Source organism: Salmo trutta, chromosome 21, assembly GCF_901001165.1.
Source record: "Salmo trutta chromosome 21, fSalTru1.1, whole genome shotgun sequence".
NCBI classification, from domain to species: domain Eukaryota; kingdom Metazoa; phylum Chordata; class Actinopteri; order Salmoniformes; family Salmonidae; genus Salmo; species Salmo trutta.
This window is the reverse complement of record NC_042977.1, coordinates 2,222,219-2,247,437: the sequence shown is the minus strand read 5'-3', so window position 1 is coordinate 2,247,437 and position 25,219 is coordinate 2,222,219. Positions and strand designations below refer to the sequence as shown.

Here is a 25,219-nt window from a genome sequence, read left to right as displayed (position 1 = left end):
CTTGAATTCTGAATAAATCACAGACAGTGTCACCAGCAAAGCACCCCCACACTATAACACCTCCTCCGTGCATTACGTAGGAAATACACATGCGGAGATCATCCGTTCACCCACACCGAATCTCACAAATACACAGAGGTTGGAACCAAAAATCTCAAATTTGGACTCCAGACCAAAGGATACATTTCCACCGGTCTAATGTCCATTGCTCGTGTTTCTTGGCCCAAGCAAGTCTCTTCTTATTGGTGTCCTTTAGTAGTGGTTCCTATGCAGGAAATCGACCATGAAGGCCTGATTCACAGTCTCCTCTGAACAGTTGATGTTGAGATGTGCCTGTTACTTGAACTCTGAAGACTTTATTTGGGTTGCAATTTCTGAGACTGGTAACTCTAATGAACTTATCCTCTGCAGCAGAGGTAACTCTAGGTCTTCCATTCCTGTGGCGGTCCTCACGAGAGCCAGTTTCATCATAGCGCTTGATGGTTTTTGCAACTGCACTTAAAGAAACTTTCAAAGGTCTTGAAATTTTACATATTGACTGACCTTCATGTCTTAAAGTAATGATGTCGTTTCTCTTTGATTATTTGAGCTGTTCTTGCCATAATATAAACTTGGTCTTTTACCAAATAGGGCTATCTTCTGTATACCCCTCTACCTTGTCACCACACAACTGTTTGGCTCAAACGCAGTAAGAAGGAAAGAAATTCCACAAATTAACAAGGCACACATGTTTATTGAAAAGCATTCCAGGTGACTACCTCATGAAGCTGGTTGAGAGAATGCCTAGAGTGTGCAAAGCTGTCATCAAGGCAAAGAGTGACTATTTGAAGAATCTCAAATATAAAATATATTTTGATTTGTTTAACACTTTTTTGGTTACTACATGATTCCATATGTGTTATTTCATAGTTTTTATGTCTTTATTATTATTCTACAATGTAGAAAATAGTAAAATAAAAATAAAAAATCCTTGAAAGATGGTGTTTTAACATTTTTGACCGGTAGTGTACATTTAACTTCTATGGGCTAGGTGGGACATGACCGTCCCACCGGCGGGACACACTATTCAACAGCCAGTGAAATAGCATGGCGCGAAATACAAAACAGCAAAAATCTCATAATTTCATTTTCTCAAACAATCAACTATTTTACACCATTTTAAAGATAAACTTCTCGTTAATCTAACCACATTGTCCGATTTCAAAAAGGCTTTACGGCAAAAGCATAAAATTTGATTATGTTAGGACATAAACTTCACAAGAAAAACCACACAGCCATTTTCCAAGCAAGGACATGCATCACAAAAACCAAAAATACAGCTAAAATATTCACTAACCTTTGATGATCTTCATCAGATGGCACTCATAGGACTTCATGTTACACAATACATGTATGTTTTGCTCGATAAAGTTCATATTTATATCCAAAAACCCCATTTTACATTGACGTGTGATGTTCAGAAAATGTATTCCCACCAAAACTCTTACAAAAATACTCATCATGTCACGTCCTGACCAGCAGATGGAGCTGTTGTAGTAGTTTGGGGGTCAGGACGTGGCAGTCTTGAGTGTGTGTTTGATTGTTCTGTGTGTCTTGTGACTCCTGATCAGGAACAGCTGGGGATCGTTGTTCCTGATTGGGAGTCATATATGTAGCAGTATGTTTGTCACTGGGGTTTGTGGGTGGTTGTTTTGCACTGCGTTTTCAAGCCTGCAAACTGTTGCTGTCGTGTTTTTTTGTTTCCTGTGGATGCTTTACTCCTTTTGTTGGGTAATTAAAGATGAGTATTCACATACCTGCTGCGCCTTGGTCCATTTATGAAGACAGCCGTGACACATCATAAACATTGACAAAATATATAACAATTATTTAAAGAATTATAGATAGACTACCCCTGGATGCAACCGCTGTGTCAGATTTTAAAATAGCTTTACGGAGAAAGCACATTTTCAATATGCTGAGTACATAGCTCAACCATCAAAGCAAGCTATACAGATACCCGCCAAGTTCTGGGGACAACTAAACTCAGAATTAGTATTATAAATATTATCTTACCTTTGCTGATCTTCGTCAGAATGCACTCCCAGGACTCCTACTTCCACAAGAAATGTTCTTTTTTGTTCGAAATACTCCATAGTTATGTCCAAATACCTCCGTTTTGTTCGTGCATTCAGATCACTATCCAAAGGCATAACGCGCGAGCGTAATTCCAGACACGAAAAGTAAAATAGTTCCATTACCGTTCGTAGAAACATGTCAAACGTTGTTTACAATCAACCCTTAGGGTCTTTTTAACATAAAACATCGATAATATTCCAACCGGACAATAGCATATTCATTCAAGAAGAAAAAGAAGGAACGGCGCACTGGCGGGCTCGCGCATCACCAAGTCCTTTGTCCTCAGGCAGTCCACTCATTGACTGAGCTTCTATTTTCTGCCCAGTAACAGGAGAAGGATGAAACACGTTTCTAAAGGCTGTTGACAGCCAATGGAAGCCTTAGGAAGTGCAACGTGACCCCACAGACACTGTAGTTTCGATAGGGATTCAAAAGAACTACAATTCTCAGATTTCCCACTTTCTGGTTGGATTTTTCTCTGGTTTTTGCCTGCGATATGAGTTCTGTTATACTCACAGACATCATTCAAACAGTTTTAGAAACTTCAGTGTTTTCTATCCAAATCTACTAATAATATGCAAATATTTGACTCTGGGCCCGAGTATTAGGCAATTTACTCTGGGCATGCTTTTCATCCGAAAATGAAAATACTACCCCCTATACCTTAAAAAGTTAATCTTGATTTAAACTAGGATGTACACAGAGAGCTAACATTAATGTCAATGTCAATCTCTCTTAGCTCAAAGTGAAGGAGAGATTGACTTCATCGCTACGTGTATTTGTGAGAGATATTGACATGTTGAACTACTGGGACACAGCTCGGACACTCATGCATACCCCACAAGACATGCCTCCATAGGTCTCTTCATAGTCCCCAAGTCCAGAACAGACTATGGGAGGCGCATACTACTACAAAGAGCCATCACTACATGGAACTATATTCCACATCAAGTAACTCATGCAAGCAGTAAAATTTGATTTAAGAAACAGATACAAATACACTTTATGGAACAGCGGGGACTCTGAAGCAACACAAACACAGGCACAGACACATGCATACAAACACACAATAACATAAGCACTATACACATGGATTTTGTGTTGTAGCTATGTGGTACTAGAGCAGGGGCCTGAGGGCACACACTTAATGTGTTGTGAATGTATTTTAATGTTTTTAAAATGAAATTAAATACATTTTGCTGGACCCCGGAAACGGGTATCCATAATAAATACAAATACCTTTTAGTTAGAATGTTAACATACTCAATAGGATATACTGAGAGAACGGGTTCACAATATTAGGGATCAATGAAAGAAAGACATTGAAATATATGCATATTCTTCTCCTTTTCAGCATCAACTGGTAGATTTAAAAATACTCTAATATTTTAGATTATTTAGAGTTAGGAAAGTATTTATGAATCATAAATAACTGGTTTAGAGTGCCTTTACGTATGAAAGAAAGAAAACAATAGTTTGATTCGTTCTGAAAATAGCCACATTCAGTTACCCATTATAACGTTGGAAGAGTATTGTACATATAATTATAATAGGGATAATAGTGTACAATAGTAGGCTATACCCTCGTCTATTGCCTGAACTAACTGTGTGATGACGCAGCCAAGTATTGCGCCATGTGTCGGGTTCAAACTGTTACAACTTGGTTCTGCGCTCCGCTCCATAGCAATTTAATTAGCATACATGTATTTTTTATATGATCAACTGTTACTAATGATCCTCAGCAACAACCACATGGCCGTGCTTGCTTTTACAGAGGAAGCATATGAAGGTAAACAAAACATGTTTTTAAATGGAATGATAATGTAGGCCGGCTATTCCCAAACTGGGGGGAATAAAGGGGGTACGCGCAATGCTGTCGGGGGTACACCAAATAAAAATGTGATTCACATTTTCAAACAGTCCATTTAGATTTTCCAACGGGCCTATACATTTGGGTGATGTTTTTTTCTCACCTGAGTAGCATCGTTTCACTGCCAAAAATAAAATTAAACCATCTAGTGTTCAGCGAAATAACAACACAATGTCAATTACGGGTAGCCTAGTCAAATAATTAACATCCAATCACATTAACCGTTACTCTCTCACGGGAAACCTTCACTCTTGCGCAGACATTTAAAAATGAAACATGCCAATTTGAAAAATAATCCACGGGAGTTTTTTGAGTGAGAATTAAGATGACTTTTGAGTAGTAAGACATGTATAAAAGCAACAGATACCATTAATAAGAAGGGGCTAGAAGCATCTTATATGGTGAACTACTGAGTGGCTAGGACAGGCAAGCCCCATACTATTGTGGAGGACTTAATTATTCCTGCTGCCGCAGATATGGCTGAGACAATGCTGGGGAAAAGGCCCAAAAAACTATAGAGACAATGCCTCCATCAAACAACACTGTTTAACGAAGCATCAGGGACATGGCAGGAGATGTTTTGAAACAATTACTGCTTCGCGTACAAGCCAGTGAATTCTATGCATTACAGCTGGATGAGTCAACAGACATGGCGGGCCTGGCACAGCTCCTGGTATATGTCCATTACGTTTATGGGGGATCAAATAAGGAAGACATCCTCTTCTGCAAACCACTGGAAACAACAGTAGAGGATACTTTTAAAGTACTGGACAGCTTTGTGACATCAAATGGACTTTGGTGGTCAAGATGTGTTGGTACAGTGGTTCCTCCTTCAAAAGTTGCTTCATACTGCAGAAAAAACCTTGCGGGCTGCTACAGCATTCTATGGCACGTTATTTATTTGTCAGAAATGTTTTACGTTAATGCAAGTTAGTTCTAGTTTGACCACCAGAAGGCATCTTTGAGAAGCATTTGATAGTCTTCCATATTGGCATTACTAGAGAATTTAAAACCTTTTGTGTAATAACATAGTACATAGGATTGATTTTAAGAAATTTGGCTGAATAAATGTCATGAATATTATGGTGTTTCTATTCTGAGAAAAACAAAAAAGAAACCCTCAGTGTTGGAAAATATGAAAAATATGGAGCTGTACAACGTGATGGTTGGGAGTAGGCTACAGCATAAGAGGATTGGAGGATTATAAATTGTTTGCCTTCATTAGACAACTTTGTTTCAATATTTCTGTAAATCAGTGATATTTATTCCCATAGTAGTTCATTATGGATCCATAACTAAATCTTCATCTGTACATTGAAAGAGTATTTTTATCATTATTTTATTAACGAAAGCATAAAGATGCTGATGAAGAAATACAGTACTGTACAGTATATGCTTTTACATTTGGATAATAAAGCATTTAAAGCCTTTTGAATATATAAGCCACCTGCATTTGTTTATTAGGACACTGTGCAGTCTGATAAGTAAACATAGCCTACAATACATACTGTAGAAAACATAGGAAAGTGCCTAATTCCTTACTTAAGGGAGAGCAGAACATGTCTGTACTAGAGAATGCAGGCACGCAGGAGACAGGGGTTCAACTCCCCAACGGGGAGAAAGGAGTAGGTTGTCAAAGTAAATAAGAATTTGTTCTTAACTGATTCCATATGTTTTATTTCATAGTCGTGGTGTCTTCACTATTATTCTACAATGTAGAAAATGATAAAAATAAAGAAAAATCCTGGAATGAATAGGTGTGTCCAAACTTTTGACTGGTACTTCCTTAATTAATTTGATTAATATTATGGTGTTTCTATTCCAAGAAAAATGAAAAAACCCTTTGGGTTTCTGTTAGAATGGAACGGAAAATATGGTGCTGTACAACATGACGGTTGGCAGTACAGTACTAGGCTATTTAGCTAAAGAATCCTGTGTCATGTGGGCAGGGCACGTGGGAGACTGGGGTTCAATTCCCCGACAGGGAGGAAGGAGTAGGCTGTCCTTGTAAATAAGAATTTGTTCTTAACTGACTTGCCTAGTTAACTAAAGGTTACACTAAGAGCATAACATTTCTGCACCCTAATTTTCCAATGCTAGTGTAATACCCTTGTTTGAAACTAGGTATTGAGTTTATTCTTGTTAAAACCAAGTATTGAGTTTATTTGTTTTAATTAATTGGTATTATATTTAAAAGGTGATTGAATTGCTCCAAAATTGTAATGCTAATGCATTTATTTTTGAATAAATATTTATTTAATGTATACGTGAGTAGTTTGGTTTACTTTTAAGTTCAAGTTTTGACCAATAGGGTTGCTTGTTAAGCTTTGGCCAATGGGAGAGTGGATCTGGTTAACGGGAGGCTTGGGGAAAAAAAGAGGGAGAGAGACGTTGATAGAAGGATGGACATTTTACCTTAGGACGGTTGGTGAAGAAAAATTATAAAAGAAGACCACAGAACTAGAACAAAACCCATGCCTACTAAGACATTTTATAAAAGAGTTGTTATAATTTTGTTAAAACTTAGTAAAGACTGAAGCTACCGTCTCGTCGTGGAGGTATTTGACAGCCTTGAGGTTAGCCTAGCATCGTGTAACACCGAGAGAGAATTGCTTGGGAAAGCTTAACGAGTTCATATTCCCATGGGATATCTGTTACGGCTAAGGAGTACTGTCTGCATTGATAGCGGTGCTTGCTGTGGCTCTTGTGAGGAAACCTGCAAGGAACTGCCATACTTCGCTGAAGGAATATCTGAAGGAGGTGCTTCTGGACTTTGTGTGTCGTCATTTTTTTTTAGCTCCAATGCGCGCCAACGGGTTATTGAGCAAGCTTTAAATAATTTGGACATGGGTTGTGCACGACTCATTTGGGTTTATTATTTGTATGTATTTTGATGTTGTGCTATGAAAATGTAATAATACACATATTGAACCTTATGTATGTTGCCTTGGTGGAGTCATTTAATGATTCAAATTAATTTAATGCATGGGATAGCCTATCCTGATACAATAACAGAAACCTATAATCATTTCATCTGAAGTTAATACCCTATTGTCATCACCCTAGATAGTTTACAATAGGAATTCTTATTGGAGATGTCCTTCTCACATAACCTCCCATGCTGTTGAGACACTCAACGTAAGTTAATATCGTGAGAGTCAAATTCGAGTCTGGTGAGAGGGTTACACTAGTATAACCAACACACAATCGGCGATTCAGTGAAAATAAAAATGTAATTGATTTATCAAAACCAGTCCCCATGCTTGTCTCAGAGAAGCGCGAAATTATGCTGCAATCTTATTGCTTCAAATCCTATTGCTTCTAACTTCAATATGATTTTTAAATAAATAAGACCTACACCACTTTTAACAGCACATTACTCAACACTAGTGAGACTCATTTCGACTATGGTAGGCCTACAGTATACCTAAAAAAATGACGTGACTCTCCACCAATAACTACATTTAGAGGATTGGAGGATTCTAAATGAATATCTAAGGGGCATTTTTCATTAGGATCTGTGAGAATATCTAAGGTGATTTTATAAAATTCTAAATTAATAATAATAATAGCTTTGTTTAAAAAGTAATGATATTTTGGAGATTTCGTTTTCATTTAACCTAGAGTGTGCGAGAAAAGGGCAATTCTTGAACATGGGGTGAGACATTCTCACTAATTTGTATATATGTAAATAAAGCCAGTTTGTTATTTTGAATTATTTATTTCTGGAGAAACCCAACTTGATTATTTAGCAGACATCACTTGCTTATATTCAGTCAACACATATGTATATCTTAAGAATATCATGGAATATAATTGAACATTTTTGGATTTCAATGCTTGTTCCGGAGCAGCGTGAAACGGTGCTGAAATAGACATCCATAGCGAGAAGGCTATATATGATATTTTGGAGATTATTTTGTTTTAAAAAAAATGACTAATCTGAATAAAGGCCAAAATAATAAACTCACTGTAAACTGTGTTAATTTACAGCAAACTTAGCATGTGTAAATATTTGTATGAACATAAAAAGATTCAACAACTGAGACATAAACCGAACAAGTTCCACAGACAGGAGACGAACAGAAATTGAATAATGTCAAAAGTAGCAGTCAGTTTCTGTTGTAGCCACCAGCTGCATTAAGTACTGCAGTGCATCTCCTCCTCATGGACTGCACCAGATTTGCCAGTTCTTGCTGTGAGATGTCACCCCACTCTTCCACCAAGGCACCTGCAAGTTCCCGGACATTTCTGGGGGGAATGGCCCTAGCCCTCACCCTCCGATCCAACAGGTCCCAGACGTGGTCAATGTGTTTGAGATCCGGGCTCTTCGCTGGCCATGGCAGAACACTGACATTCCTGACTTGCAGGAAATCAGGCACAGAATGAGCAGTATGGCTGGTGGCATTGTCAAGCTGGAGGGTCATGTCAGGATGAGCCTGCAGGAAGGGTACCACATGAGGAAGATGTCTTCCCTGTAATGCACAGCATTGAGATTGCCTGCAATGACAACAAGCTCAGTCTGATGATGCTGTGACACACCGCCCCAGACCATGACGGACCCTCCACCTCCAAATCGATCCCGCTCCAGAGTACAGGCCTCGGTGTAATGCTCATTCCTTTGACGATAAACGCGAATCTGACCATCACCCCTGGTGAGACAAAACCGCGACTCGTCAGTGAAGAGCACTTTTTGCCAGTCCTGTCTGGTCCAGCGATGGTGGGTTTGTGCCCATAGGCAATGTTGTTGCCGGTGATGTCTGGTGAGGACTTGCCTTACAACAGGCCTACAATCCCTCAGTCCAGCCTCTCTCAGCCTATTGCAGACAGTCTGAGCACTGATGTAGGGATTGTGTGTTCCTGGTGTAACTCGGGCAGTTGTTGTTGCCATCCTGTACCTGTCCCGCAGGTGTGATTTTCAGATGTACCGATCCTGTGCAGGTGTTGTTACATGTGGTCTGCCACTGCGAGGATGATCAGCTGTCCGTCCTGTCTCCCTGTAGCTCTGTCTTGGGCGTTTCACAGTACGGACATTGTAATTTATTATCCTGGCCACATCTGCAGTCCGCATGCCTCCTTGCAGCATGCCTAAGGCACATTGACGCAGATGAGCAGGGACCCTGGGCATCTTTCTTTTGGTGTTTTTCAGAGTCAGTAGAAAGGCCTCTTTAGTGTCCTAAGTTTTCATAACTGTGACTTTAATTGCCTACCGTCTGTAAGCTGTTAGTCTCTTAAAGACCGTTCCACAGGTGCATGTTCATTAATTGTTTATGGTTCATTGAACAAGCATGGGAAACAGTGTTTAAACCCTTTACAGTGAAGATCTGTGAAGTTATTTGGATTTTTACGAATTATATTTGAATGACAGGGTCCTGAAAAAGGGACGTTTCTTTTTTTGCTGAGTTTATTTATAAAGGCCAAAATATAGCCCTGCTAAAAGCCATACAGCCATAACCTATGGTAGGCCTACAGTATATCAACAAATATTTGCTTTATCTCTACATGTAGGTCTCCTGATTTAAACCCGATCAAACTTGTTTGACATTAACTAAAAACATGAATCTATAACTCTGCCAAGCCGACAAGCAAAGATGAACTGGTCAAGGCCATCAAGATGTTTTGGCTAGAGAAATTGACAATACAACAACGCAACAAATACATTGATAATCTCTACAAGGTTTACCTGTGGTCGTGGAGCTGGGTGGAAGTGCGACTAAAATGTAGATTAAATACACATCTGCATTTCAATGTATTTTTTCTTGTTATTTTATTAACAAAAGCATAAAGATTTTGATGACGAAATACTGTACTGCTGTTTTGAGTTACAAATGTAACACTTTAGAGTAGCTAAGCATCGAATACATTGCAAGTTGTGGGATTTTCACAACAGTAGCCGGGCTATAAAAAGTCTATTGTCCTGCTAATAGGAAACATTTGCATGATGATCTACACCTGCTACTGTACACTTGTGAAAAACAAGTGTTTGAAAAACCTGTTTTCAAAACGCCTCCAGTTGTCCATCACTACTGTAAATAAAAACACAGCATCTTGTTTACATTCTTTATTGTTACCACAATGTCACAAATAATTTGTATCTACCTTTCCAATTACTTTTAGAGTTTGAGATTTACAAATGTGCGCTTTTCATTATTAGTTACATTGTTTTAGTTTGAACGTGCAGACTTTTTTTCTTTAAATGATTGTTTTATGTAGGACGCTACATTTTTGACCAGTTGCAATTGTAAGTAGGCATAATAAAAAAAATCCTACTTCTATTAGGTTGTTAAGCCTTATAGCTTACCTCAGCCAGTTAAGTTATTTTATATAGGTCTAGGCTCCAAAGAAATAGACTCCAATTAAGCCCTCTTGTTTTTTGTAAAGTTGAATTAAAATGAAGATTATTGTTGAAATGAATTGCTCGACTGGTGTAGGTTTTCTCCATCTGTTGGTGTGCAACACTTGCATAACAAGTTAGCTATATTTTCAGCACCAGCCACTGTTCACCTCCTATTGATTGCGCTGCGGTTGCGGCAAGTTGTTTTTTAAATGTAACCTTTATTTACAATAGGGATTCTTATTGGAGATGTCCTTCTCACCTAACATCCCATGCTGTTCAGATATCCTTAGTAAGGTAATATCGTGAGAGTCAAATTCGAGCCTGGTGAGAGGGTTACACACATCTACCTACACACGGTTAATGTTCTGAATTTTAAAAAAAATTATATATATATATATATATATTGGTCATGGCTCCCGAGTGGTGCAGCTGTCTAAGGCACTGCATCTCGGTGCAAGAGGCTTTACTACATTCCCTGGTCCGACTGATTGGGAGTGCCTTAGGGTGGCACACAATTGGCCCAGCGTCATCTGGGTTTGGCCGGGGTAGGCCGTCATTGTAAATAAGAATTTGTTCTTACCTGACTTGCCTAGGGTAAACTATCTAGGGTGATGACAACTAGGGTATTAACTTCAGATAGAATGATTACAGATTTTTGTTATTATATAAGGATATGCTTTCCCATGCATTATTAAATGAAACTGAAACAGTAAATGACTCCACCAATGCAACAGACATACGGTTCAAGATGTATATTATCACATTTTCAATGTACCACATGAAAAGAAATGAAAATAATAAACCCCAATGAGTCGTGCACAACCCATGTCCAAATGATTTCAAGCTTGCTTAACCCCGTTGGCATGCATTGGAGCAACAAAAAAAATGACAACACAAAGTCCAGAAGCACCCCACCGTTGTGGTTACTCACTACTCGTGGATATTCCCTCAGCGAAGTATAGCAGTTTGTGCAGGTTTCCTCTCAAGATCCACAGAAGCACAGCTACCAATCTTGGTTCCAAGATGGCATAGCAGTCAGACGTCCGTTGTCCTCCTCTTGTCGCGTCCCGTGTATATATATATTTACATCTTATCTTCGCATATCTTTTTATAGATTTTTTTCTAAAAACTCAACCTCAAAACACTCTCCTGCAACCCGCCTCACCAATTAAAAAAAATAAGTATTTTTTACCTCAAACCTGAAATCCACAACAGAAGCTAGCAAGAGGTTAGCCAGAGGCTGGCCAGTTCACTGGCTAACGTTGGAGTTCAGCTAGCCACGGTTGGCGGTCATCAGCTATCCTTTAGCTCGAAAAGCTATCGGCAGTTTTGTACAGCGCGATTCAGACCAGAGCATACCGGACCTATTTTTCTCTACATATCTCCGGATTTCTACCGCAGGCTGTGGACATTTACACCTGGATCTTGCAGCTAGCTAGCTGCTACCCGAGTGACTATTGGCTAACGTCGGTCCCGGAGCTAACATCAATTATTCCGGAGCTAGCCAGCTGAAGAGTTCCATCAGCCACTCCTGGGCTACAATCACCTATCCGGACCCGTTTTACTGCTGATGCGGAGCCCCATCGGGCCTTCACAACTGGACTACCGACGTTATCTGCCCGAGGGAGTTATCCAACTGGCCCCTCCGTCACGACGTAACCTGAACGCCCATCTGCGGCCCGCTAATCGTTAGCTGTCTTATCGGCTGCTATCTTAATAGGTCTATCAGACAATTTTCTTGGGCCACTATAACTATAACTATTTTTCCAAATGAACTGGTCCCCCTTACCACACGGAACCCCACTAATCTACAGATGGAAACGCATGAGGTGGCTAAAAACAGACCTCCCTCCATCTTCTGCCAACTTGCTACCTATGGCCCGGCTAGCTGTCTGAATCTCACTTGGACATTTATGATCACTCGGCTAAGCATGCCTCTCCTTAATGTCAATATGCCTTGTCCATTGCTCTTTTGGTTAGTGTTTATTGGCTTATTTCACTGTAGAGCCTCTAGCCCTGCTCATTATACCTTATCCAACCTTTCAGTTCCACCACCCACACATGCTATGAGATCTTCTGGTTTCAATGATGTTTCTAGAGACAATATCTCTCTCATCATCACTCAATGCCTAGGTTTACCTCCACTGTATTCACATCCTACCATACCTTTGTCTGTACATTATACCTTGAAGCTATTTTATCGCCTCCAGAAACCTGCTCCTTTTACTCTCTATTTCGGTCGTCATAAACGACCAATTCTCATAGCTTTTAGACGTACCCTTATCCTACTCCCCCTCTGGTGATGTAGAGGTGAGTCCAGGCCCTGCAATGCCTAGCTCCACTCCTATTCCCCAGGCGCTCTCTTTTGATGACTTCTGTAACCGTAATAGCCTTGGTTAACATTAGAAGCCTCCTCCCTAAGTTTGTTTTATTCACTGCTTTAGCACACTCTGCCAACCCGGATGTGCTAACCGTGTCTGAATCCTGGCTTAGGAAGTCCACCAAAAACTCTGAAATCTTCATCCCTAACTACAATTTCAGACAAGATAGAACTGCCAAAGGGGGCGTTGTTGCAATCTACTGCAGAGATAGCCTGCAGAGTTCTGTCCTACTATCCAGGTCTGTACCCAAACAATTTGAACTTCTACTTTTAAAATCCATCTCTCTAAAAACAAGTCTCTCACCGTTGCCGCCTGCTATAGACCACCCTCTGCCCCCAGCTGTGCTCTGGACACCATATGTGAACTAATTGCCCCCCATCTATCTTCAGAGCTCGTGCTGCTAGGTGACCTAAACTGGGACATGCTTAACACCCCAGCCATCCTACAATCAAAGCTTGATGCCCTCAATCTCACACAAATTATCAATGAACCTACCAGGTACCACCCCAAAGCCGTAAACACGGGCACCCTCATAGATATCATCCTAACCAACTTGCCCTCTAAATACACCTCTGCTGTTTTCAACCAAGATCTCAGCGATCACTGCCTCATTGCCTGCATCCGTAATGGGTCAGCGGTCAAACGACATCCACTCATCATTGTCAAACGCTCCCTGAAACATTTCAGTGAGCAAGCCTTTCTAATCGACCTGGCCCGGATATCCTGGAAGGATATTGACCTCATCCCGTCAGTAGAGGATGCCTGGTTATTTAAAAAAAATGCCTTCCTCACAATCTTAAATAAGCATGCCCCATTCAAGAAATTTAGAACCAGGAACAGATATAGCCCTTGGTTCTCTCCAGACCTAACTGCCCTTAACCAACACAAAAACATCCTGTGGCGTTCTGCATTAGCATCGAACAGCCCCCGTGATATGCAACTTTCAGGGAAGTTAGAAACCAATATACACAGGCAGTTAAAAAAGCCAAGGCTAGCTTTTTCAAATAGAAATTGGCTTCCTGCAACACAAACTCAAAAAAGTTCTGGGACACTGTAAAGTCTATGGAGAATAAGAACACCTCCTCCCAGCTGCCCACTGCACTGAGGATAGGAAACTCTGTCACCTCTGATAAATCCACTATAATTGAGAATTTCAATAAGCATTTTTCTATGGCTGGCCATGCTTTCCACCTGGCTACCCCTACCGCGGCACTGCACCCCCCACAGGTACTCGCCCAAGCCTTCCCCATTTCTCCTTCTCCCAAATCCCGTCAGCTGATGTTCTGAAAGGGCTGCAAAATCTGGACCCCTACAAATCAGCCGGGCTAGACAATCTGGACCCTTTCTTTCTAAAATGATCTGCCGAAATTGTTGCAACCTCTATTACTAGCCTATTCAACCTCTCTTTCGTGTCGTCTGAGACTCCAAAAGATTGGAAAGCAGCTGCTGTCATCCCCCTCTTCACTCCGACATCAATGATGTCACTCTTGATGCTGTTGAGTCTCTGATCCACCTCTATGCAGACGACACCATTCTGTATACTTCTGGCCCTTCTTTGGACATTGTGTTAACAACCCTCCAGACGAGCTTCAATGCCATACAACTCTCCTTCCGTGGCCTCCAACTGCTCTTAAATACAAGTAAAACTAAACGCATGCTCTTCAACCGATCGCTGCCTGCACCTGCACCTGGACGGTTCTGACTTAGAATATGTGGACAACTACAAATACCTAGGTGTCTGGTTAGACTGTAAGCTCTCCTTCCAGACTCACATCAAACATCTCCAATCCAAAGTTAAATCTAGAATTGGCCTCCTATTTCGCAACAAAGCATCCTTCACTCATGCTGCCAAACATACCCTCGTAAAACTGATCATACTACCAATCCTCGACTTCGGCGATGTCATTTACAAAATAGCCTCCAATACCCTACTCAATAAACTGGATGCAGTCTATCACAGTGCCATCCGTTTTGTCACCAAAGCCCCATATACTACCCACCACTGTGACCTGTACACTCTCGTTGGCTGGCCCTCGCTTCATACTCGTCGCCAAACCCACTGGCTCCAGGTCATCTACAAGACCCTGCTAGGTAAAGTCCCCCCTTATCTCCGCTCACTCGTCACCATAGCAGCACCCACCTGTAGCACGCGCTCCAGCAGGTATATCTCTCTGGTCACCCCCAAAGCCAATTCCTCCTTTGGCCGTCTCTCCTTCCAGTTCTCTGCTGCCAATGACTGGAACGAACTACAAAAATCTCTGTAACTGGAAACACTTATCTCCCTCACTAGCTTTAAGCACCAGCTGTCAGAGCAGCTCACAGATCACTGCACCTGTACATAGCCCATCTATTATTTAGCCCATACAACTACCTCTTCCCCTACTGTATTTATTTATTTATTTATTTTTGCTCCTTTGCACCCCATTATTTCTATTTCTACTTTGCACTTTCTTCCACTGCAAATCTACCATTCCAGTGTTTTACTTGCTATATTGTATTTACTTTGCCACCATAGCCTTTTTTGCCTTTACCTCCCTTATCTCACCTCATTTGCTCACATTGTATATAGACTTATTTTTCTACTGTATTATTGACTGTATGTTTGTTTTACTCCACGTGTAACTCTGTGTTGTTGTATGTGTCGAACTGCTTTGCTTTATCTTGGCCAGGTCGCAATTGTAAATGATAACTTGTTCTCAACTTGCCTACCTGGTTAAATAAAGGTGAAATATTTTTTTTTTAAATGCAGACAGTACTCTTTAGCAGTAACCGATATCCCATGGAAACATGAACTCGTTAATCTTACCCAAGAAATTCTCTCTGGGTGTCGCACGATGCTAGGCTAACCTCAAGGCTGTCAAATATCTCCACGATGAGATGGTAGTTTAAGTCTTTAAGTCTTTCTTTAACAAAATGATAATAACTCCTATAAAATAAAATCAGTATTTCCCATCAAAACTCGGTAGGTATGGATTTTGTTATATTTTTATTGTCATCTTTTACAATTTTTCTTCACCAACGGTCATAATGTAATGTCCATCCTTTTCTAAACGTTTCTCTCTCTTTCTTTTTTCCCAGGCCTCCCGTTAACCAGGTCAACACTTCCAAGCAACCTTACTGGTCAAAACTTAAAAGTAAACCATCCTATTCACTTATACATTAAAGAAATACATCTTCAAAAGAAATGCATTAACAACATTACAATTCGGGAGCAATTCAATCACCTTTTAAATCTATCACCAATTAATTATAACAAATAAACTCAATACTTGGTTCTAACAAGAATAAACTCAATACTTGGTTCTAACAAGGGTATTACATGTGGAAAGGTAGATACAAATGATTTGTTGCAAGTTGGGGGGGTTAACACCTACGGTAGCTCAAGTTGGAGAGGGGGGAGGGGGGTTCACACCTAGCTTGGCTATTGGACAATTCTTTAGTAAAGGTTAAATAGTCTATTGTTCAGCTAATAGTCCATCCTAGAAACGTTGTTAGCAGAATTCACAGCCTGCCATGCTTGTGAAAAACGAATAATTATACTTTTTCTCTTTCCACATGTTAAATATTCCAATTGATAAAATGTTTTTCACCACAATCGGCCCCAACCCCAATTAATACATTTGGGCACATTCGATAACGTACTGGACTTCGGGTTCGAAACCTGCTCCCTGCTTGTTTCATTACATTATTATGCCGGTCTCAGAGCAAATAGCCTGGATTGTTACTCCCATCTCGATTTTGCTTCCTCATGATGCCATCTATTTTATGAAGTGCACCAGTCCCTCCTGCAGCAAAGCACCCCCACAACATGATGCTGCCACCCCTGTGCTTCACGGTTGGGATGGTGTTCTTCGGCTTGCAAGCCTCCCCCTTTTTCCTCCAAACATAACGATGGTCATTATGGCCAAACAGTTCTATTTTAGTTCCATCAGACCAGAGGACATTTCTACAAAAAGTATAAACTTTGTCCCCATGTGCAGTTGCAAACCTTAGTCTGGCTTTTTTATGGTGGTTTTGGAGCAGTTGTCACACCCTGATCTGTTTCACCTGTCCTCATTATTGTCTCCATCCCTTCCAGGTTTTTCTTGTTTTCCCCAGTGTATTTATCCCTGTGTTTTCTGTCTCTCTGTGACAGTTCGGTTTGTATGTTTCCAAGTCAACCAGCATTTTCCCCGTTCTCCTGCTTTTTGCATTCTACTTTTTCTAGTGCTACCGGTTTTGACCCTTGCCTGTTTCAGGACTTTGCACCCACCTGCCTGACCATTCTGCCTGCCTTGACCACAAGCATGTCTGCCACTCGGTATCTCCTGGACTGGTTTTTACCTTTTTGCCTGTCCACGACCATTCTCTTGCCTACCCATTTGGATTAATAAACATTGTAAGACTCCAACCATTTGCCTCCTGTGTCTGCATCTGGGTCTCGCCTTGTGCCTTGATAGCAGTGGCTTCTTCCTTGCTGAGCGGCCTTTCAGGTTGTCGATATAGGACTCGTTTTACTGTAGATATAGATACTTTTGTACCTGTTTCCTCCAGCATCTTCACAAGGTCCTTTGCTGATGTTCTGGGATTGATTTGAACTTTTTGCACCAAAGTACGTTAATCTCTAGAGTTCTTCTCTAGAGTTCTTCTCTTCCTGAGATGTATGGCGGCTGCGTGGTCCCATGGTGTTTATACTTGCATACTATTGTTTGTACAGATAAACGTGGTACCTTCAGGCATTTGGAAATTGCTCCCAAAGATGAACCACACTTTTAGAGGTCTACAATTTATTTTCTGAGGTCTTGGCTGATTTCTTTTGATTTTCCCATGATGTCAAGCAAAGAGGCACTGAGTTTGAAGGTAGGCCTTGAAATACATCCACAGGTACACCTCCAATTGACTCAAATTATGTCAATTAGCCTATCAGAAGCTTTTAAAGCCATGACATCATTTTCTGGAATTTTCCTACCTGTTTAACCTGTCTGGGATAGGGGGCAGTATTTTCAAGGCCTGATCTATTTTACGAGAAAAATAGCATAAAAATTGATTTTAAACAGCGTTTGACATGCTTCTAAGTACGGTAAAGGAATATTTAGAATTTATTTGTCACGAAATGCGCTCGCGCGTTACCCTTTGGATAGTGACCTGAACGCACGAACAAAAGAGGTATTTGTATATAACTATGGATTATTTGGAACCAAAACAACATTTGTTGTTGAAGTAGAAGTTCAGGGAGTGCATTCTGACGAAGAACAGCAAAGGTAATCCAATTTTTCTAATAGTAATTCTGAGTTTAGTGAGCCCCGAAGTTGGCGGGTGTCTGAATAGCTAGCCTGTGATGGCCGAGCTATGTACTCAGAATATTGCAAAATGTGCTTTCGCCGATTGCATAAAGGAGTTCTGTATCTATAATTCTTAAAATAATTGTTAAGCATTTTGTGAACGTTTATGATGAGTAATTTAGTAAATTCACCGGAAGTTTTCAGTGGGTATGCTAGTTCTGAACATCTCATGCTAATGTAAAAAGCTGGTTTTGATATAAATATGAACTTGATTGAACAAAACATGCATGTATTGTATAACATAATGTCCTAGGAGTGTCATCTGATGAAGATCATCAAAGGTTATTGCTGCATTTAGCTGTGGTTTGGGTTTTTTGTGACATATATGCTTTGAAATTGGCTGTGTGATTATTTTTGGCTGGGTACTCTCCTGACATAATCTAATGTTTTGCTTTCGCTGTAAAGCCTTTTTGAAATCGGACAATGTGGTTAGATTAACGAGAGTCTAATCTTTCAAATGGTGTAAAATAGTCATATGTTTGAGAAATTGAAGTTATAGCATTTGAGGTATTTGTATTTTGCGCCACGCGATTCCACTGGCTGTTGAATAGAGTGGGACGCTAACGTCCCACCTAGCCCATAGAGGTTAAATAATTGTTATATATTTTGTCAATGTTTATGAGTATTTTTGTAAACTGATGTGCACATTCACCGGGCGTATTGGTGGGAATACATTTTCTGAACATCACGCGCCAATGTAAAATGCTATTTTTGGATATAAATATGAACTTTATCGAACAAAACATACATGTATTGTGTAACATAATGTCCTAGGAGTGTCATCTGATGAAGATCATCAAAGGTTAGTGCTTCATTTAGCTGTGTTTTTGTCTATGTACCTAACAATCTAATGTGCAGACTCCGAATGCAACAAAACAAACAAATAAAAAACACAAAACAAAAGGGAGGGTAGGGAGGGTGACAACAGTCTATGGCGGCTCATATGCAACACCCAGAACCTTCCTCTTCTCCCGATCCTCCAGCAACGGAGGTGGCTCTGGCTCAGGGCGAAAACTCCATTCCGCCAGTAGATTCCTCTGCTTCTGTAACATAAGCCTGTAGATCATTATTGTTGGAATCCTTACCGGAAACACTTTGCTGTAGACCACTACTGGAGGTTCCGACCTCCAAGCCGCCGCTGGAGGATCTGGGCTGCAGACCGCCGCTGAAGGCTCTGGGCTGCAGACCGCCGCTGGAGGATCTGGGCTGCAGACCGCCGCTGAAGGCTCTGGGCTGCAGACCGCCGCTGAAGGCTCTGGGCTGCAGACCGCCGCTGGAGGCTTTGGGCTGCGGAGCGTCGCTGGAGGCTCTGGGCTGCGGAGCGTTGCTGGAGGCTCTGGGCTGAGGAGTGTCGCTGGAGGCTCTGGGCTGAGGAGCGTCGCTGGAGGCTCTGGGCTGAGGAGCGTCGCTGGAGGCTCTGGGCTGAGGAGCGTCGCTGGAGGCTCCGGACGGTGGATGCGCACTGGAGGTCTGATGCGTGGGACTGGCATAGGTGGCGCCAGACTGGTAACACGCACCTCAGGTCGAGTGCGGGGAGGAGGCACAGAACGTACTGGGCTGTGGAAGCGCACTGGAGGGAGAGTGCGAGGAGCAGGCACAGGACATACTGGGCTGTGGAAGCGCACCAGAGGTCTGATGCGTGGGACCGGTATAGGTGGCACCGGGCTGATGACACGCACCTCAGGTCGAGTGCGGGGAGGGCACAGGACGTACTGGGCTTTGGAGGTGCACTGGAGAGAGTGCGAGGAGCAGGCACAGGACATACCGGGCTGTTGAGACTTACTGGAGACCTGGTGTGTATCGCCGGTATCACTTGTTCCCGAACTTCCACACACTTCTCAGGTTGAGTACGGGGAGCTGACTCAGGTGGCATCAAACTGACGACACGTTCCTTTGGGAAAAACTTGTGTGTCCTCCACCAACTCAATAGTTCTCCCATTTCTCCCTTCTCCAAATTCTCCCTCTTCTCCTGGATTGGCTCTGGTTTGCTCCTCAGCTCTGCCGACTCCTCCATGTGCCCCCCCCAAAGAAAAGTAGCCTCTCGTGCTTCCCAGGTAGGCTCCGATAACGCTCGATTACTTGGCCCCAAGTCCAGTCTCTCCTCTCAATCCACTCCTGATGTGACCATGTGTCCATCTCCTCCCAAGCACACTGCTTGATCCAGTTGTGGTGGGTAGTTATGTAATAGGGGTCGTCTAAAGGGGACCAAGGCGCAGCATGTATAGTGCTCATATTCACTTTTATTATGAAGACACTAGAACAAAACGACCGACAACAGTTCCGTCAGGTGAACATACACTAAACAGAAAACAACGACCCACAAAACCCAGGAAGAAAAACCCCTACTTAAATATGATCTCTAATTAGAGGCAACGAGGTTCAGCTGCCTCCAATTAGAGTTCAACCCAAACAATCCCAACATAGAAATAGAAAAAACTAGAACTTGAAATATAAAACATAGAAACACCTCCTGTCACGCCCTGACCAACTCTACTATAGAAAATGACATCTTACTAGGGTCAGGACGTGACACACCCTAAACACATTTCATAAATACAATAAAATAAAATAAAAAGCTGCTGAGGGAAAATCCAGAGACATTGTTTGCTGATCATACCCTAATTGGAGAAAATAATACAATCTCTGACCTGCTCTTCTACACTGAGCATACTGTGGTATTCTGCCTCATGTAGGCACTTTGGGCATGTTAGAAAGAGAGGAATGGTCGACAGATCTTGGTATTATGAACAGGAGCCTGAAAATCGACTCTGCACCATTGACACCTACAACAATGGCACCGTAATGATTCAAGGCCTAGAAGCTGAACTTGTCCTCTATATACATGAGTTTCCATCACTGAAAGAGCTAGCAGACACCTTGAAAGAGAATGGCTCTCTGATACACTTCAATCAGAAGACAGACCTGATAGGAAATCAATTAATTCCACAAGTCCCCTCACCCTCATATCTAACTAAGTCAACTGAGCAGACATGGAGAGTTACAACCTATCCCAGCTGTCCCAGGCCTTTGGGAGTATCTCCCTAGTGGAAGTAGAAGTGAATGAGCTTAATGGTGGGGTGACAGTTCTGAGGCAGGATAAGGAAGAGTTGAGAGAGAAACTGGCAATGGTCGAGAGCATCATGAGGAGAGAGGTAGCTGACATCAGGGAGGAGCTACAAAGCAGTCATAGAATTGCTACAACACAGACATCATCATCCACACTCTAAGAAAACAACTGGAACAACCCTCACATCCCCTCATCAACAGTACAACTGCTTCTCATAGTGAACCTCCGGAACTCACACAGAGAGGTCAGTAACCAGAACTCCTCCTCCCACACCAACACCTCCCCAAGATCCTCACATCACAGCCCCAGAGCACCAGCGCCATGTCAGGAATACAACAAAAGGCCGCCTGTGGTCTCCACCCCACTCCATCCAAAGAACATCACTCCAGACACTACATCCCACAACAGCAGCACACAGGCAGAGCACTCTATGGCCTTAATTGTATGAGAAATTGCTATTCCCTGGCATGTTAGTCAGAAAGCTATAGTGCCGAAACAGCAAGTGCCATGAAAAGTCTGTCAAGCAACAAATGAAATGGGGCCAAACATATTATAATTCACACAGGTGCTTATGATTTGATGGCAATGAGAGGAGAAGTAGCTCCTGCAATGCAGCAAGTGGCAGCCCGAGGTGCAAAGATGACCTTCCACATTATACAGAGCAACAACGCTGAGGTGTCTAGAGGTTTTGTTACAGGGCAGTTGCCTTGGGCCGTTACTCTTCTCTATTTTTACAAATGATTCGCCACTTGTCTTACATGAACCTAAAATGACTATGTATGCTGATGATTACACACTTTACACATCAGCACCTACAGCCAGTGAGCTCACTGAGACTCTTAGCAAGGAGTTACTATCAGAATGGGTAATTAACAATAAACTGGTCTTAAATACATCTAAAACCAAACGCTATGTACTTGGAACAAAGCATTCTCTTAGACCTACACCTCAACTGGAGTTATGCATAAACGGTATGACCATTGAACAAGTTGGAGAAGCTGAACTCCTAGGAGTAACATTGGATGGTCAGTTATCATGGTCAAGTCATATTGACAAAGTTGATGGGTAGAGGTAGGTCTGTTCTAAAAATATGTTCTGAGTTTTTTGACACAAAGATCAACTGTACTAGTTGTTCAGGTTTGATCTTGTCCCATCTTACTTACTGTCATACTGTAATATGATCAGGTGTGGCAAAGAAAGACCTAGAAATGCTGCAGCTGGCTCAAAACAAAGCAGCACACCTTTCCCTTAACTGCACACACAGAACTAACAACAACATGCATGATTGTCTTTCATGGTTGAGGTTTGAAGGGTTTCTTCACGGTACCCAAACTAAAAACAGATCTAATGCGTCGCTCAGTTATGTACTTTATAGAGCCATTTCATTGTGTAATGCTCTGCCATCAGCGGTTACTCAGGCCAAAAGAAAGTTTAACATTAAAAAACAGATAAAAAAAACACATTGTATCACAGCGCCTCTATTCTAAAATTCAAATTTAACAGTTGAGCTGACAGACGTTTTGCACTGTTTCATTATGGCTTTAGTCATCAATATAGCAAAAGTGCAATATTTTATTAATGTAGTAGTGTGTCTGCCCCCCCTTAGAAAACTATGACCTTTGGCTTTCACCTGGATTTGTCTGAGAAGAAAACTATTTTCAACCCATATGATCTAGTACACAATAAAAGTATAATAAAACATATACAAATATGAGGATATGATTATACACTTTTTTGGAATGAATAAAACTTTTCATACTTTATAAAATGTCCATACTGTATATAGTTAGAATCTGTGTTAAGAACATCTATCCAAAATATTGCACAGTCTTGATACCAAACATATCATGACATTAGTAATAGTCAAAATCGATTAAAATTGTGAACGTTTAAATCAACATTTGGGCCATTTAAACATCATTTAAACATCATCACCTATAGATAAGGGGAGAAGGGCTTTGTAAAGAGCTCCATTTTTTCGTTCTGAGCATAAGCAATGTGTCTGCAATGTTTAACTTCCACAGAAAATTACTTTTTTATCGTAGAGCTATTAAAGTTTTATATTTAGATCTGCTTGCTCAAGACAAATTCAGTGATTGCTTTGCCATGTCTGTATCGTGAAGCAGTTGAGCTGGATAAATGTTTTTCTATGGACCGCCCCTGATGTAACGTTGCAGTGAAGCGCTATAAATTGATGTAATGATGCTGCTGACCACCAGAGGGATGCAAATACAAGTTTATTCAACAGAGGACCTTTAAATGGTCCTAGGAAGGTCTGAACAGCTGTCTTCTGACAAAATGGTGGGAAATCAATAAAATAAGTAATGTAAACATATACAGTGCCAGTCAAAAGTTTGGACACACCTACTCATTCAACGGTTTTTCTTTATTTTTACTATTTTCTACATCGTAGAATAATAAGGAAGACATCAAAACTAGGAAACAGCACACATGGAATCGTGTAGTAAACAAAAAAGTGTACAAGTGTTTTTGGAATATATTTTATATTTTAGATTCTTCAAAGTAGCCATCCTTTGCCAGGAGAACAGCTTTGCACACTCTTGGCATTCTCTCAACCAGCTTCAACTGAAATGCTTTTCCAACAGTATCAAAGGAGTTCCCAAATATGCTGAGCACTTGTTGGCTGCTTTTCATTCACTCTGTGGTCCAACTCATCCCAAACCATCTCAATTGGGTTGAGCTCGGGTGATTGTGGAGGCCAGGTCATCTGATGCAGCACTCCATCACTCTATTTCTTGGTCAAATAGCCCTTACACAGCCTGGAGGTGTGTTTTGGGTCATTGTCCTGTTGAAAAACAAATGATAGTCCCACTAAGCGCAAACCAGATGGGATGGCGCATCGCTGCAGAATGCTGTGGTAGCCATGCTGGTTAAGTATGCCTTGAATTCTAAATAAATTAGTGACAGTGTCACCAAAAATGTCTAATTCCACCGGTCTAATGTCCATTGCTTGTGTTTCTTGGCCCAAGCAAGTCTCTTCTTATTATTGGTGTCCTTTAGTAGTGGTTTCTATGCAGCAAATACAGCATGAGGGCCTGATTCTCCTCTGAACAGTTGATGTTGAGATGTGTCTGTTACTTGAACCCTGTGAACCATTTAGTTGGGCTGCAATCTGAGGTGCAGTTAACTCTAATTAACTTATCCTCTGCAGCAGAGTTAACTCTGGGTCTTCCTTTCCTGTGACGGTCCTCATGAGAACCAGTTTCATCATAGCGCTTGATGGTTTTTGCAACTGCACTTGAAGAAACATTCAAAGTTCTTGAAATGTTCCGCATTGACTGACCTTCATGTCTTGAAGTAACGATGGACTGTCGTTTGTCTTTGCTTAATTGAGCTGTTCTTGCCATAATATGGACTTGGTCTTTTACCAAATAGGGCTATCTTCTGTATTCTACCCCTACCTTGTCACAACACAAATGATTGGCTCAAACGCAATAAGAAGGAAAGAAATTCCACAAATTAACTTTTAACAAGAGTTAACTAGCAAGGGCTTTGTCAAACGGTTTATTAAGCCCTGGTCTGTGGTCTTTGTGTATAAACATCCAGCTACCTTAATTATAGTGGCGTAACGAAGCTGGTACATCTGACTACATTCTGTCCATATTGATTTCATCTACATGGAAGTTTATCTAGAACTTGACAAAAGGTAATTTGATTTATTTCTATAACAATATACCACCGCATACAGTATATCATTTTTCAAATACTGTTAATCTTTTTCTTATCAAAGATCCCTTTTCATTTGGCACACAGACCACAACGATCATATGTATAACTTTACATGTGAATCCTTCCAGTTTTCCAGGTAGATGCTGTCCTGTAAAGCATCAACTCCGAACCCACGACTTCGTCTCTCTGCCTTATCCATGCATCTAACAACGTAACAGACGCTTTGACTCAACAAACCGACAAAGCGCTAAAATCAAAGAAAGCCATTGACAAGAGTGTCTCAATGACATTGAAGATCTTCAAATGGGGAAATTTCTTTTTTCACTTTCATATGGCTACAGTACAAAGGACGTTGAATTATTCTCATCTCCCATCTGTCTCTGACCAGAGCAGACCAAGTGATCAAAGAGATCAAAGGATGCTATTCAGTAGATT

General features: G+C 41.2%; 1 protein-coding gene across 2 annotated transcripts in view; it reads right to left on the bottom strand.

The window, feature by feature from the left end:
* The window catches only part of adcy8 (adenylate cyclase 8 (brain)), a 280,096-nt gene that overhangs the window by 18,838 nt on the left and 236,039 nt on the right, over positions 1-25,219 (bottom strand). The gene's annotated exons all lie outside the window — the stretch shown is intronic.